Consider the following 17,871-nt stretch of genomic DNA (forward strand, 5'->3'; position numbering starts at 1 on the left):
AAGATAATTCCCCACCCCTAAACACACCCTCAGTGAAACTCATTGGCTAGGACAATTGTGATACCCCAGAATAGAGTGTTTTCCTGTTTCAGATAATATGTTATAGGAACATAATTTATTGAATATAATGATATATGTGTGTTGTATTGGGGAAGTAGAGACTCCCCTCCATTAAAAGGTCATGATACTGTCCTACATATTCAGATTCCCCACAAAGCCAACTAGCACAAGCAGGACTGTGCCAAGGAACTACCTATGCAGGGGAGAACTTACTGGCAATGCTGGGAGGCTGGCGCGTGTCTCGAGCGGGAAGCCTAAGCCGGCTTGCGCAGTGCTGTGAGGCAGTTGAGGAGAGAAGAGACCTTGCACTGCCCTGTACTTACTGATAGTAACGGCAAGGTTCCTCCGTGACAGCTGACAGGGAAGACGCAGTGGTAGTCACGTCCGGGGACAGCTGAATAGGCTCCAGTCTTGGCTGAAGATTGACAGCGGCATCATGATTGACAGCTCTGGAGGCCCGGGCGGAACTGCGGAGGAAAGAGTCGGAGTGTGAAATTAAGCAGGAGTCAGAGAGGTGGTATGCTAGAGGGGTAAGGAACATTTGACAACACCCTCATACAAGCACTCATCGAGCCTAACGTCCATTAGATAGACAATCTCAGTTAACAGCCATTAGAGACTCACATAGGGGTATTCAATATGGGTGCGATAACATAGTTTTTTGCGTTAATATCGCACTTTTTAACGTTTTTGCGTTAATATCACTTGTTTTACTTTTACACCCTATTTAATTTCAAAGACTTATCGCAGTTTTGACAAGTCTTTGATAAAAAAACGGTGATAACTTTTCACCATTGAATAGGTGTCGAAAAAAAGTGCAGAATTGGGGTTTAGGGGTGCAGGCTTAAAAAAAATAGCCTGCACCCCTGAGATTGACATTTAAAAAAGAACTGTGTCAAAAAAAGTTTTTTAAAAAAATAGGGACACCCCAAAAAATTTATTTAAAAAATGGGGTGCAAAAAAAAAAAATGGGAAAAAATTGTTAAACAATAGGGAAATAGGTTCAGGGCTATTCTGCAAGGATGCGGCAGATGTTTTCTAGAATAGATATATAGCGGCAGGTGCACAAATGCAGAATTTTGAAAAAATAACTTTAGGGACATCAAAATATGCTAGTACCCATTTTCATGTACCCCAAATTTGATGGGACCACTTAAAAAAACGAAAAAAATAACCTAAGTGCTCTTCTGAATCACTTCTTCAATGTCGGGGAAAAAAACACCTGCTGCGGCTATTTAAATCCCCGACTTTCAATTAAAGGCTAAAACGGGGGTACCCATAGTGTTCCCCCATGTTTTTACAACTTTAGGGGGGTCTTACAATTATTTTAAGGAAAAATTCGTAACTTTATGCAAATCCAACTTCGGAGTTTCCCGTTTTCGTTAATTTTATTTTGAATACGGGGATAAGCGGGAGCGCGCACCATACCTTTACGCAGAAAAAAACTCCGATATGAAACGTTAACTTCACCAGGGAAGTTAACCTTTCATATTGAATACCCCTCACAGTATTACTTCCACCTGGCCCTCTATTAGTACTGCGCATTATCTCATCGGAAAGGGATCAGAGGCAGACCCTCATCGAATTAGAGACAGTATAGGATTATATCCTCGCAAACAAATAGCAACATCCCCTGCAGTAATTGTTCGGAGCCTAAAGGTTGAACTCATTGAGTCCTACTAAAGCCTAGATCCAGTATATGAGAGATCTTGAGTAAAATAGCTCACATCAGTATTTGTATATCAGACTCAGAGGGGGGAATTCAATTGTTTTATCACTGTGTTTTTACATGTGATAAACATGTGTTTAGGTGTGATCAAATTTAGTCGCTATTCAATTGACCATTTTTTGGTTGTGATAAATCACGCCTAAATTCCAGCCTATCTGTAACATGGCCAGGGCTATTCAATTGTTGGAAATTAGGCATAAAAGAAAAATATTGCTCAACCTACTTTTTACTTTATCACCTGTAATTTCTCACCAGCCCTAAGGGGTGTGAGTTTTTAATAAAAAGTCTTTAAATATTTTAATTTTATTTATATTTAACTGGTATGTAATTGTTAAGGGTTATTATCAATTATTCATCAAATATTTCAATAAAATACTTTTTTTTTTCCTTTTTCATCCCCTTCTTTTGCGAGGGATGAAAGGTTTCTTACAAGTAACTGCAGTTGTGAGGAGGGTTGCAGACAGACCCCAACAGTTTGGGGACACAATTCTTTTTAATTTCTTTTTTTTGGGGGGGGGTTTGCAGATAATATTTAGACAAAGGGGATTCCTGTGGCTTAAAATTCCGTCGCTGTTTACCGAAGGTAAGTATCGGGGTTCGGGGGACGTTTAGAGGTTACACATTCATAAATATATATATATATATATATATATAATGCAAAAAGATATTTAGGTGGCACTCCGAGTAAATATGCAGAGAAGAATCACACAGGGCGGAGATACAACAATTGAATTCCACAGGCTGCAATTTGACCGGGTGGGTGGAGGCTCCCCCTCTGCGGATCCTATCACCCTCCGATGGGAGGAGAAAGCGATACAATACATAACACGGTACCATACATAGCATTACAGGACCAATATAACTAGGATGACACAAAGGTGCCAGAAGACAGGCAGCTGCAGAGCAGTAGTCTGGGGAGATGTATGGAGGATGTTGTCTGTCAGAGCTGGGATGAGGCCAGGGAGGTCATGTGCCCCGCAGCATCCACAATGGGCACATAACACTGGTCCTCCGTGCCATGCAGCACCAGGCTGGGCTTGCAGTGCCCTGTTCTGGAGGATGCCCAATCAGCCATGTGCCGCCGCTGGCAGAGGATGGGAGGGAGGGGGCACAGCATCCAGGCAGGAGGGGACATGGCTGACCTATGATGGCATGGAGGATGACAGGCTTGCATGTCACACGTAAAGCGTCTAAAATCCTACTCGTCCAAACATCTTATCGCGCATTTCTACTAAAATGTGTGCTCTTGCAGCTGTATGCGCCCGTACAAAGCAACAATTGAATTGCTCTGTTTGGCACCCAACTCCTGCAGCAGTGGATGTAAACAACTAAATTGACCCCACATAGGTAATAAACCAGAGAAAGTACTAAAATAAATATTAAGTAGTAATGCTTTCAGTCACTCATAAATATATACAGAGCCCTCAGTAGTGTCCCTTATGCAGTGCCTTGTATAGAGTGCCCCCCAGTAGTGTATCTTATAGAGTGCCCCCAGTAGTGTTCCCCCTATGCAGTGCCCCCTTATACATTTCCCCAGGTAGTGGTCCCCCCTATGCAGTGCCCCAGTATTGTTCCACCTATACAGTGCCCCCAGTAGTGGCCCTTATAGAGTGAACCCAGGTAGTGGTCCCCCCTATGCATTGCCCCACTAATAGTTTCCCCTATTCAGTGCCCATTATGCCCCAGTAGTGGTCTCCCCCTATGCAATGCCCATTATAAAGTGCCCCCATTAGAGGTCCTCCCTATGCAGTGCCCCCAGTAGTGGCCCTTACAGAGTGAATCCAGGTAGTGGTCCCCCCCTATGCAGTGCCCCAGTAGTAATTTCCCCTATTCAGTACCCATTATGCCCCCAGTAGTGGTCCCACCTATGCAATGCCCCTTATAGATTGCTCCCATTAGAGGTCCTCCCTATGCAGTGCCCCCCGTAGTGGCTCTTATAGAGTGTCCCAGTAATGTTCTCCCTATGCAGTGCTCCCCTATACATTTCCCCAGGCAGTGGTCCCCCCTATGCAGTGCCCCTTATGCCCCCAGTAGTGGTTCCCCCTATGCAATGCCCTTTATGGAGTGTCCAAACTAGAGGTCCTCCCTATGCGGTGCCCCCAGTAGTGACTCTTATACAGTGCCCCCAATAGTGTTCCCCCTATGCAGTAACCCCCTATACATTTCCCCAGGTAGTGGTCCCCCCTATGCAGTGACTCTTATGCCCCCATTAGTTCTCCCTCCTTATAGAGTGCCCCCATTAGGGGTCCCAGTAGTGATCCCCCCTATAGTGCCCCCAGTGCAGGTCCTCCCTGTGCAGTGTGCCCCAGTAGTTTAAATGACCCCCATATGTATTGTCCCTTACAGTGCCCCCAAAAGTGGTCCCCCCATGGCCGTTATAAATACACAAACAAATACAATACTTACCTTAATCCCCGCTCTTGTACACACCGACCGCACCTCTGTCCTCCAACCTCTCTTCACCGATGGGTGGTGCTGGAAGGCTGGCTCTGGAGTGAGCTCCTATCCGTCTCCGTCCGTGCGTGTTTGGCTGCTAAAATAAGTTTGTATTAGCAGCCAAGCACTCACGGGCCAGCCGGGCTGGAGCTCACCCTTCTGGCTCACGGATTCCGCCGTGGGTGAAATACAATACTTACCACCGCCATCCGCAACTCTATCCTCCCACTTCTCTTCACCCGGAAGGCTGGCTGGGGAGTGTGCTCCAGCCTGGCTCCGCCCGTGGGTGCTTGTGGGTGAAGAGACGGTGGAGGACAGAGGTGCGGACGGCAGCGGCGGGTGCAGGAGTGGAGATCAAGGTAAGTATTGGAGGGAGTGGGACAGCACTGGGAGCGCTGGTGTTTTGAATTGTAGTGGACAAGTTAAAGTTACCTTGCCTGTCGGGAAGCTGGTACAGTAACAATGCGGGAAGAATGGATCTTCGCCGCCCACCAATTTAAGACACCCACAATACAATCATTTGAAATAGAACCTAACCAGGAGGCTGGCTAGCCACGATGACGGTATAAAACAGGGCAGTGAGATTGCACGCTCCCAAAAAAAACAATTGAATTCCCCCCAGAGAGAGTAACAAGGAGAAATTGCAAATGGAGTGACTACACTGTAGTACTCTCTGGACTTCATTACTGAAGAATGCTGGCAAATTGCCAGGATACAATGTACTCTGCAACACTAGCAACTTTGCTGTCACCTCCGCTGTAGCTACATAAGGCACTGAAGTCATACTGTATTTGTTTTATAATACAAGAAACACATAGAGCCATATTGAATTTGAGCAAAGCCGCGATACTTTTTCACAGCCCAGACTTTTCGCCTACTCCGCCTGTTTTGCAGGCGGAAAGTATCGCGCGCGTGGCCACTTTACCCCGTATTCAATTTGAAAGTACGCGAAAACGGCACCCGGCGAAACTGAAACAGGCGGAAAGTACTGTCAGATTTGGGGAAATCAGCCTGACACCCCCCAAAAGATGCATGGACATGGGGGGATCACTATGGGTGCCCCCGAATAGCCCTGCTGAAGGTATTTGGAGTTTTTAAACGGGCTCAATAGGTGCCGTTTTGCGTTTTTCTGTAAGTGGTGAAGAATTGTATTTAGCAAGTTTTTTTGGTTAAAATAACTATTCCCAGCAAATTTGGGGTACTTGAAAATGGGGGTCAGCATATTTAAAAGTTGCTAAAGTGAAATTGAAAAAATCATGAAAAATCCACCTGCCGCAAGCACCTGCAATCAAAAAAACACTTGGGGCATAATTTTTTGGGGTGTCCTTCAGTGTTTTTTTTTTATTTTTGACACAATTTACCTTTGGGGGACTATCTGAAGGCTGCAGGGGGGTTCCCGCAACGTTGCACTCCAAAACCCCAATTCTGCACTTTTTTCCGCCTGCTATTCATAGGCGAAACTTTTTCGCCTGGTACATTGCATTGACTTTCCGCCTAGGCGGAAAGTCTTTCAAATTGAATACGGGATAAAAGCAAAACAGTCAAAAATGACGTCATCGGCGAAAGAGTATCGCAGATTCGGACTTTTCGCCTCAAATTTAATACGGGCCATAGCTGGAATTGTTCAAATGGGAGCAGTGTAGGAGCTAGAAATAAAATATATTTCCTTTAATCGTTGAAATTCTTCTTCAACACAGGCAACGTTTGCAAACACTGATTACTATTTAGATAATCTCTTGCATGCAGAGGGAGAACTAAAGACTATTTTGTTTTGCTTTCTGATGCACAAAATAATTAAGGGTTATAGTTTCTTCATTCTAGCCATTACATGTGAATGTGATGCTATCCTGCATTTAACCTATTTTTCGCAGTCTGATTCAGAATCCAGAGTTCCAGTTTTAATAAAATTTATGGATCCAAGTGTCATTTATTTGCTTAAAGTGAGTTGAACAAATCGTATTGTAACTGATGTATTGTAATGCTTGTGTGAAAATTCCTTCTTGGTTAAACAAATATTGTTGAACAAATTACTCAATTGTTCAATTTATTGCCTGTATCGATCTCGTAACATTTCAGAAGATGTAAAAAGACGATCCAGAGGCAGTGTTGCTTGGTAAGCAATTATTCCATTACACCACATCTAGAACTGTCCGTATAGTGGGTGTCACACAATCACTACAATAATTATCCCCATAGTGCCCTACACTAAATAACCCCAATCTTCCCCGGACCATCTGGCTCATAAAGAATCTCCATCATCAAAATATTATTATTGCTTGGTATTTGCTGACAAAGAAAATAATATTGAAACTGTCAAAGGAGATTGTTACCTGTAGAAGTGAATTTTTGGCCATACTTTTCTATTCGAGAGAAGAGCTGTGACATTGAGCATTGTCACACTTCTACTTTTCATCAAGTCAAATATCCTGGTAATATTCAAGGATAAACAGAGACAAAAAAGATGTATGGCACGGTTGGCAGTATATTAGAAATTATTTTACGTTAATATATTACATTTTTTTCCTGTTCACTTTATTTTACATGCTACTTGGTCTGTAACAATATTTTATGAACTTATACATCCATTTACTGTACAGGTGACAGCGGATCTTCTGCTGAGCTCAGTGCTAGAGAGACAGCTGGAATCATCTGTGGGACAGTCCTGGGAATTGTGCTGATTGTTAGTGCAACGTTTCTACTGTATAAGAGATGTGTCCTTCCTGTGAGAGAAGAGCAGAGAGGTAATAAATAAATGTTATTAAATATGACGTACTATATAAAAGCACTGTGCAAATGTAAATAACAGATATTAGTCTCCTTTTTGTTAAGTATGTATGTATGTTTTATATACACACACACACACGCACACGCACACGCACACGCACACACGGTGCTATAACCAAAATTCAGTAGATAATACCAGAGGTTGTAAACCCAATACTACAATTTCAATTTATTTTTTTAAATGTTTATGTATAAACCACATTTTTCACAGATATTACACCACAATTAGTTGCAGATGTTCCACTATCAAGTTATAAGATTTTTCCACTCTTATTCTAGGGTTCAGAGTTCGAATATGAGAGCTCATTCAGACCCACTCGCTAAGATGCATACTCTCGCTGCTGCCGATGGTATGCAGTGTGTATGCATCGCTGTGCGCGTGCACATAACTTCGCAAAAGTTCACAATGTGTTCGCTCGCTGCGCATAGACAGCCCAGCAGAGTGAGTGACAGGAGAAGCCGTTTGTAGGTGGTAACAGGGGCTGGCCATTAAAAACAGGGGAGTGGAGGTGCAAACGCAGGCGTGCCTGAGCATCTCAATGGCGTGTTAGAGGTGTGCATAATTATAAGACAGCATCATAGTACACGTCACCTGGCTTGTTTTTACACTGAAGTGCTCGCAGTGCTTGCGGCAGGGTATGATCAACCTCAAGTGCTGCGATCGCATCCGATGTTACACGATGTACCGATGGTTGCATACATTTCTTGGACATGACATGCACAAGTGAGCGTCTTGAGTCAGGCTGGTGGGTGTCTGCATACACTATGTGATCGCTGTCTAAGAAATACTGGGCGTGCTAATGCATTGCTGTGCGATAGCACTGCCTATGCAATTTGCATACACATCGTGCAAACGATCTCATCTAGCGAGCGGCTCTGAATCAGGCCCTTGGATCTTTATAGTGGATCTCAAAGAGGCTTTTAAAGATGAGCAGTTTGGTTTTCCTGAAAACCAAACACACCCGAACTTTGAGGTTTCCAGTCGAACAACAGAGTCTCGGCTCGGGTCTCCTGTAAGATCTTTGATCTAAAAACCGTTTAACGGGTTCTGGACTGCATGTAAACAGGTCCATATTACATGATTTTAGCTGTTTTTATCAATTTGAAAGAAATTCAAATCCAAAACACGGAGGTCTGACACATCTCTAATATATATATATATAAGCAAAGGAATTAGTATACCAATATGTGCAAATGTCAGTGCAGGTTAGTATACCAGAAAGCCGGTCCCTTCAGTCAGTGTCCACCGTTACTCCAATACCAAGCAGCTGTCCCTTATATTTAGCCTCCTCCTCGGAAGGACAAGCTATTCATCTAAGCAAAGATAGAAGAGGGAAGCGCTATGTAGTGAAGTAGAAGATAAATTATTAAAAGTCCATAAAACGTACATCAAAGTATTAAAACATCAGCATATCAAGGTTGCCTGTTGTGGTTCATGGCTGTCCGAACCTCCATCTCCTAATTGGTGGCGTTTAGCTTCTCCATCTCACCGGCAAACTGTCGGTCCTGATTCCTGGTCTCTCCGTGACGCAATAACATCACTGTACCAAGTGCCTAAACGCATTTCATCAGAGCGACTTCATCAGTGGGTGTAGCTACTTAGATCTCTCTGCGCCATTTTATAGGAGTCCATTTAAGCCTATCAATAGCGTTCTCCTAGTGCCAATGTCATGTGGTGGTTTTTCCCCAATCATAATCGTTTCAGCTTAACAAACTAAGGGCCTGATTCATACCCACTCGCGAGCGGCTGTCCGCTCGCAAGTGGGTCGATGTTATGAACTGAGCATGTGCACGACGGAGGGAGCTCCGTCGTGCGCATGCTCCAGACGCGACGAGCGAAGGAAAGTCCTTCGCTCGTTGTGTCTGATCAAAGGGGGCGTGCTGTCGATGTTGATTGACAGCACGCCCCCTTTGGTGGGCGTGCCTCTCTGACGGGGACGTTCCCACGGGAACGCCTCCCGTCAGAAGCCGGCCCACTGACTTCACTAGTGATGTCAGTGGGAGTGATTTTGGCTCTGATAGAGCCAAAATCACTCCGGAGCTTGCGGTTGAAAACCTCAACCGCAGGCTCCGGCTCGCAGTTTCGATGGTCGCGATGGTCACGACCATCGCGGCCATCACAATGCACGCTCGTATAGGCTGTGGGTGGTGACCCACAGCTATACGAGCGTCCAGGAGGACGCTCCATTTTCATGGAGGGCGGCCCTCATTCAGAGCGTGCGCTCTGCTCAGTGCGTACGGCTCTGAATGAGGGCCTAAATCCTTTAATGGAGTTGCATCCATAGTTGTCTCATACTGTATATGGCAAATGCCATTTTGTTGGTTATATAAAATATTTATATAATATATATATATATATATATATATATATATATACACAAACACACACACATAAAAAATCCTAAGTGCGCTAAAGTAAACATTAGGGGCCAAATGTAATAGGGCGAGAGTTTAGAAAATGTGAGAGTTTAGCAGTAAACTTTCACATTGGTCAAGTTTTATCTTCAAAATGGGAAAACATCTGGATGAGAGTTTAAATCATGAGAGTTTTTTGAGTCTAAAAACATGCAAGTTTGCTTTGTTGCTTTGTTCTATTACATTGGCTGAGTTTAGATAGTGTGAGAAAACTCTCATTTTCTAAACTCTCACCCTATTACATTTGGTCCTTGGTATCTTTCTTAATTGGTATTTTTGGCCTTCTGTTGGGAGATTTTCTGGTGGAGGGTATACCCACAGGATCCCTCATGGTCTCATGTCAAACAGTTCAAAAGGAGAACACCTTATTTAAACATTTAGAGAATGGACTTTCACACATTCAAACGACCTGCTAACTCAAAGTTTCATAATTTGATTGCACATAGCGCACTTAGGAATTGTTTATGTGGTATTGGTTCCTTCTAACAGAGGTTCCTCCTGTAGTGCTGCTTATCTTCTAAGCGCAAAATCTAGATATATTTTGGTTTAGATATATATAAGGGGCATCCAGTGTCTGGAAGTGCAAACCATCCCCAACAAACATGAATATGAATGGAGCTATACACAAAATTCAGTAGAATATATATATATATTGTATAATATATATATATATATATATATATATATATATACACATACACACATATATATATATACACAATATATATACACATATATATATATATACACAATATATATATATATATTGTATATATATATACACAGATACCACACACAAAAAAGAACGTGGAATGAGGGCACTCACCAAAAAATAGAAGATCAGCTTATTTTTAATCAGAGCATCAAATTAGTAGTTCATAGGTGCTACAAAATACCGACGTTTCGGTCCAGACAAGGGCCATTCTCAAGGTTCAGCAATCCAAAAATCACCAATACATCCTGGGTCTACTGAAGTCACAGACTAACTAAGCACATCGGATAGTACATAGTGCAGTCTCCCAGGGCCCTGTTATATAGCCAACACACTCATACCTGGTAGGCAATCAGTAATCAAGCAAATAAGTAACCAGCCACTTACCAGCATGTTAATTATCAAAACAACAGCCAAGACCATGAAGTACGGAGGGCGTAAGGAACCAATCAGGTTATCCACCGTCCATCCCGCACAGTGTCAACCCTCCGGCGCAACACACTGACGCACCATCGCTGGTGCGCTCAGCGTGACACGCTCCAAACGTCCAGCAGTGACGCGCACTACACCATGTGGTTCGCACACGGCTGCGCGCACACGCCGGACGCATAACCAAGGCAACAGGGATTCAAGGTGATAGGCTGGTAGGTGCTAGGGCTGATGAATCATAAATAAACACAAAATATAGCGCATATAAGGTGCGTGTTGTACAAACAGGGACCCTGAGATATACTGCATGGAAGAATAATGTACATTAGTGTATAAACAATATGTAGTGACCAAAGTCACTAGGCAGCCAATCATAAAAATAACGCTACGCAAGAATAGCAGCAGAAATATAAACATATCACAATGGAAAATATAATAAAAAAAGAAGAAAGAAAGAGAAAACTAAACGATAAATGTGTACGATAATGCAGAATAAACAAACCAATATGCAGAATATGGAAACATCAGAGAAAACAATTTTAAGGTAAAAACACAGACAGATGGTTGATCGAATTTAAACCCCTTGGTGCCACAGTATCGAGCTTACTAATCCAAAAACTTTCCCTTTGGTGGAGCCGTTTAATACGGTCACCACCCCTAACCAATGGTGGAACCCAATCAATGAGGCGACACCGTAACATCGATATCTGGTGATCAAAAAGAAGAAAATGTCGGGCTACAGGTTTATCAGTGCTGCGTGTTTGTAATGCAGCCCTGATAGAAGATCGATGATTGGCCATTCGTTCCCTGAATGGTCTAGTGGTCAGGCCTACATAATAGAGGCTACAGGGGCATGTTACAACATAAATAACAAACTCCATTTGGCAATGTAACCTATAGTTGATCCTAAGTTGTTTCCCGGTGTGCGGATGTGGGAAAGTAGGACCCACAAGTAAACTCCTGCAGGTGATTCAACTCCCACAGCTCACACACCCAGGTTTTTGTTTCAACAGCCAATCCGTTCCCCGAGATTTCATAGGGGATAGCGTTGGTCTCATAAGTAACTGGTTCAAATTGGCATTCCTCTTATAGGCAAGCATTGGAGGTGGTACATTCTTCATCTTAAGGTCGGGATCTGATGTTAATAACGGCCATCGATGATGTAATGCTTTACGAACGATTTGTGATCTGCTACTAAATTTGGTAGAAAAAATCATTCTTTCATTATGTCCAGTATCAACAGGGTTAGTTAACTGTCTGGATGAATGCATTTCTCTTGCTTTTAGAAGATTATGCTGAATGAGATGTTCATCGTAGCCCGTTGCACGAAACCGGTCACTCATTTCAGATAGCTGACTATCGAGAACGTCAGCATCGATAGTATTACGTAGTACACGTAAAAACTGAGCCCTAGGTAGGCTATTAATAACCGTGGGAGGGTGAAAACTGCGAGCATGCAAGAGGGTATTGCGATCAGTTGGTTTTCTGTATAGCATATACTCAAGAGATTCTCCTTTCTTGATAACTGTGACATCAAGAAAATTAATCCTTCCTGTATCGATGGTGCTGGTGAATTTAACTGGTTGTGGTAGATCATTAAGCCATTGTATCATCCCATTAAAGGATTCTATGCTCCCCTTCCAGAGAATAAAGATGTCATCAATAAAACGTTTGAAAAAAATGATGTTAGATCCAAATTTCCGTAAAATAAATTCAGTCTAAAACGCAGCCATGAACAAACTGGCGTATGCGGGTGCCAAATTAGACCCCATCGATGTTCCTGATCGCTGAAGATAATAGTCGCCATCGTACATAAAAAAATTATATTCCAACACGAACTGGGTTAGCTGAAGAATAAATTCTGTAGGTATTGTAGCGTGTGGGTTTATGGTGAGTGCCTCACGTAATATTTTTAGACCACTAGTGTGCGGTATAATGGTATATAATGACATTACATCCAGGGTAGCAAGCAGAGTGTCTTCACTTAGTGGATCCAGTTGTTGTAAAAGGGTCAAAAAATGCTGTGCATCTCTAATGGAGCTGGAAATCTGGAGTACTAATGGCTGTAGAATTTTGTCAATGAAGATTGCAATAGGCTGTAGTAATGAGCCTTTGGCGGAGATAATTGGTCTCCCTGGTGGTCTAGTTAGGGTCTTATGAATCTTTTGTAAAAGATATATAATTGGACAAATGGGGAAGTCCACCGTAAGGTACTGAAATGTTTTATCACTAAGCCAACCGTTAGTGAGACCCAATCTAAGCGTTTGATCAATCATACGTTTAAACTCAAGAGTGGGATTAGACATTAATTTTTCATAAATTGTGACGTCACTTAATTGCCTCAGCATCTCATTATTATAATCGATCCAGTCCATGACGACCACAGCCCCACCCTTATCGGCATTACGGATGACGATCTCTTGGTTATCACGTAATTTCTTGAGTGCGGCCCTCTCTAGTTTAGACAAATTATCAAATTTCTTCCTAGTGGAGCATGAGGACACATCACAGGAGGTCATTCTAAGGAAAGTCTTTATACTGGGATTCGTGGAGATAGGATCAAATGTAGAGGGTTTCTTCAACTCATCTGATCTAACGGTTGAGGACGAATCGAGATAATGTTCACGCAATCTTAATTTTCGTCCAAATTTATACATATCAATATTCCAATCTTGTGCATTAAAGTTGGAAAAAGGAACAAATGACAAGCCCTTGGACAACAGTGAAGTCTCAGCTTGATCTAGTTGATAAGTAGATAAATTAAACACCGCATTTATATTTTGCGCCTCCTTGCTCTTCTTCCCCCCGCCCCCTCGCCTCGTGTGCGTCCTATGTTTCTTGGGGCCAGTGGGGGTTCGCCTGCTTGTAATGCAGGACCTGTCTCTAAAAAAAGATTTTGTTCAGAGCCCAAGGAATCATTATCAGAGGAGGAGGGTGGGGCACTTGAGCCTACGTCTGGGAAAATCCTTAGCATCTGAAGTGCTATCTCCCATTAACCAGCGATAAACGTTATGTTTCTTATAGTCGTTCATAACTGTGGAGAGTTTTTTCCTCTTAAAGGCAACAAGATCACGTCGATAGTTCTGAACCTGATCAGTGAGTTTATCAAGCCAGTTAGTGGTTTTATCTTGGCTAAGGGTTGAGAGACAAGTGGTGTTAAACTGTTCTATTTCACCCACGATATTTTTCAATTCTGCTCCAACTTCCTCTACTACTAGGAGTAGTAAATCCAGGGAGCATTTATTAAGAATGCCACACCATCGACCACAGAATACAGGATTACTGCTGCCGATGGTGGGGACATTCCGAATTCTGAAGCCTCTGGGTATCTCCTTACGTCTGTAGTATTCAGACAAAAACTGTCTGTGCAGATTGAGATCAACCTCACGTTTCCTTAATCTCAATAATCGATGGTATAAATCGATTGTAGATTCAGCAGGTAAGGCTTGATATTCAACTTCACTAAAAAGAATTCCTTCAGCATCATCGTCAGAAAATGTAAAAATATGTTTTTCTGCCTGTAGCAAAGTAGCATTATTAGGTATAGGCATACCGCCTTGAGCCATATTTAGACTATATAAAAAATGTAGCAGACTCAAAAATGAAATCATATCCTGCAGTAAAAAATGCCGGACGTGAAGTTGAATATCAAGCCTTACCTGCTGAATAAGGCAAACCCCCGCTGGCCCCAAGAAACATAGGATGCACACGAGGCGAGGGGGCGGGGGGAAGAAGAGCAAGGAGGCGCAAAATATAAATGCGGTGTTTAATTTATCTACTTATCAACTAGATCAAGCTGAGACTTCACTGTTGTCCAAGGGCTTGTCATTTGTTCCTTTTTCCAACTTTAATGCACAAGATTGGAATATTGATATGTATAAATTTGGACGAAAATTAAGATTGCGTGAACATTATCTCGATTCGTCCTCAACCGTTAGATCAGATGAGTTGAAGAAACCCTCTACATTTGATCCTATCTCCACGAATCCCAGTATAAAGACTTTCCTTAGAATGACCTCCTGTGATGTGTCCTCATGCTCCACTAGGAAGAAATTTGATAATTTGTCTAAACTAGAGAGGGCCGCACTCAAGAAATTACGTGATAACCAAGAGATCGTCATCCGTAATGCCGATAAGGGTGGGGCTGTGGTCGTCATGGACTGGATCGATTATAATAATGAGATGCTGAGGCAATTAAGTGACGTCACAACTTATGAAAAATTAATGTCTAATCCCACTCTTGAGTTTAAACGTATGATTGATCAAACGCTTAGATTGGGTCTCACTAACGGTTGGCTTAGTGATAAAACATTTCAGTACCTTACGGTGGACTTCCCCATTTGTCCAATTATATATCTTTTACAAAAGATTCATAAGACCCTAACTAGACCACCAGGGAGACCAATTATCTCCGCCAAAGGCTCATTACTACAGCCTATTGTGATCTTCATTGACAAAATTCTACAGCCATTAGTACCCCAGATTTCCAGCTCCATTAGAGATACACAGCATTTATTGACCCTATTACAAAAACTGGATCAACTAAGTGAAGACACTCTGCTTGCTACCCTGGATGTAATGTCATTATATACCATTATACCGCACACTAGTGGTCTAGAAATATTACGTGAGGCACTCACCATAAACACACACGCTACAATACCTACAGAATTTATTCTTCAGCTAACCCAGTTCCTGTTGGTATATAATTTTTTTATGTACGATGGCGACTATTATCTTCAGCGATCAGGAACATCGATGGGGCCTAATTTGGCACCCACGTATGCCAGTTTGTTCATGGCTGCGTTTGAGACTGAATTTATTTTACTGAAATTTGGATCTAACATCATTTTTTTCAAACGTTTTATTGATGACATCTTTATTCTCTGGAAGGGGAGCATAGAATCCTTTAATGGGATGATACAATGGCTTAATGATCTACCACAACCAGTTAAATTCACCAGCACCATCGATACAGGAAGGATTAATTTTCTTGATGTCACAGTTATCAAGAAAGGAGAATCTCTTCAGTATATGCTATACAGAAAACCAACTGATCGCAATACCCTCTTGCATGCTCGCAGTTTTCACCCTCCCACGGTTATTAATAGCCTACCTAGGGCTCAGTTTTTACGTGTACTACGTAATACTATCGATGCTGACGTTCTCGATAGTCAGCTATCTGAAATGAGTGACCGGTTTCGTGCAACGGGCTACGATGAACATCTCATTCAGCATAATCTTCTAAAAGCAAGAGAAATGCATTCATCCAGACAGTTAACTAACCCTGTTGATACTGGACATAATGAAAGAATGATTTTTTCTACCAAATTTAGTAGCAGATCACAAATCATGCGTAAAGCATTACATCATCGATGGCCGTTATTAACATCAGATCCCGACCTTAAGATGAAGAATGTACCACCTCCAATGCTTGCCTATAAGAGGAATGCCAATTTGAACCAGTTACTTATGAGACCAACGCTATCCCCTATGAAATCTCGGGGAACGGATTGGCTGTTGAAACAAAAACCTGGGTGTGTGAGCTGTGGGAGTTGAATCACCTGCAGGAGTTTACATGTGAGTCCTACTTTCCCACATCCGCACACCGGGAAACAACTTAGGATCAACTATAGGTTACATTGCCAAATGGAGTTTGTTATTTATGTTGTAACATGCCCCTGTAGCCTCTATTATGTAGGCCTGACCACTAGACCATTCAGGGAACGAATGGCCAATCATCGATCTTCTATCAGGGCTGCATTACAAACATGCAGCACTGATAAACCTGTAGCCCGACATTTTCTTCTTTTTGATCACCAGATATCGATGTTACGGTGTCGCCTCATTGATTGGGTTCCACCATTGGTTAGGAGTGGTGACCGTATTAAATGGCTCCACCAAAGGGAAAGTTTTTGGATTAGTAAGCTCGATACTGTGGCACCAAGGGGTTTAAATTCGATCAACCATCTGTCTGTGTTTTTACCTTAAAATTGTTTTCTCTGATGTTTCCATATTCTGCATATTGGTTTGTTTATTCTGCATTATCGTACACATTTATCGTTTAGTTTTCTCTTTCTTTCTTCTTTTTTTATTATATTTTCCATTGTGATATGTTTATATTTCTGCTGCTATTCTTGCGTAGCATTATTTTTATGATTGGCTGCCTAGTGACTTTGGTCACTACATATTGTTTATACACTAATGTACATTATTCTTCCATGCAGTATATCTCAGGGTCCCTGTTTGTACAACACGCACCTTATATGCTCTATATTTTGTGTTTATTTATGATTCATCAGCCCTAGCACCTACCAGCCTATCACCTTGAAGCCCTGTTGCCTTGGTTATGCGTCCGGCGTGTGCGCGCAGCCGTGTGCGAACCACATGGTGAAGCGCGCGTCACTGCTGGACGTTTGGAGCGTGTCACGCTGAGAGCACCAGCGATGGTGCGTCAGTGTGTTGCGCCGGAGGGTTGACACTGTGCGGGATGGACGGTGGATAACCTGATTGGTTCCTTACGCCCTCCTTACTTCATGGTCTTGGCTGTTGTTTTGATAATTAACATGCTGGTAAGTGGCTGGTTACTTATTTGCTTGATTACTGATTTCCTACCAGGTATGAGTGTGTTGGCTATATAACAGGGCCCTGGGAGACTGCACTATGGCCCTCATTCAGAGCCGTACGCTCTGAGCAGAGCGCACGCTCTGAATGAGGGCCGTCCTCCATAATTATGGAGCGTCCTCGTGGACGCTCGTATAGCTGTGGGTCACCACCCACAGCCTGTACGAGCGTGCAGGTTGATGGCCGCGATGGTCTTGACCATCGCCACTGCGAGCCGGAGCCTGCAGTTGAGTTTCTCAACCGCAAGGCCCGAAGTGATTTTGGCTCTATCAGAGCCAAAATCACTCCCACTGACATCACTAGTGATGTCAGTGGGCAGGCTTCTGACGGTAGGCGTTCCCTTGGGAAGCCCCCGTCTGGGAGGCACGCCCCCGGCACGCCCACCAAAGGGGGCGTGCTGTCAAACAACATCGACAGCACGCCCCCTTTGATCAGACACAACGAGCGAAGGAAAGTCCTTCGCTTGTCGCGTCTGGCGCATGCGCACGACGGAGCTCCCTCCATCGTGCGCATGCTCAGTGCAGACCATCGACCCACTTGCGAGCGGACTGCCGCTCGCGAGTGGGTCTGAATCAGGCCCAATGTACTATCCGATGTGCTTAGTTAGTCTGTGACTTCAGTAGACCCAGGATGTATTGGTGATTTTTGGATTGCTGCACCTTGAGAATGGCCCTTGTCTGGA

General features: G+C 43.0%; 1 protein-coding gene and 1 long non-coding RNA gene across 2 annotated transcripts in view; one reads left to right on the plus strand and one right to left on the minus strand.

Annotated features, from left to right (window-relative positions):
• LOC148535443 (cell adhesion molecule CEACAM5-like) overlaps positions 1–17,871 on the plus strand; it is a 257,680-nt gene that overhangs the window by 44,909 nt on the left and 194,900 nt on the right. The gene's annotated exons all lie outside the window — the stretch shown is intronic.
• Positions 6,734–10,330, minus strand: LOC148535444 (uncharacterized). The gene is made up of 3 exons (XR_015875374.1): positions 10,251–10,330; positions 8,192–8,323; positions 6,734–6,945 (listed from the first exon to the last, which is right to left on the minus strand). It is a non-coding gene; the product is annotated as an uncharacterized LOC148535444 (long non-coding RNA).

Source organism: Taudactylus pleione, unplaced genomic scaffold, assembly GCF_031769625.1.
Source record: "Taudactylus pleione unplaced genomic scaffold, aTauple2 ptg000051l, whole genome shotgun sequence".
Lineage (NCBI taxonomy): Eukaryota > Metazoa > Chordata > Amphibia > Anura > Myobatrachidae > Taudactylus > Taudactylus pleione.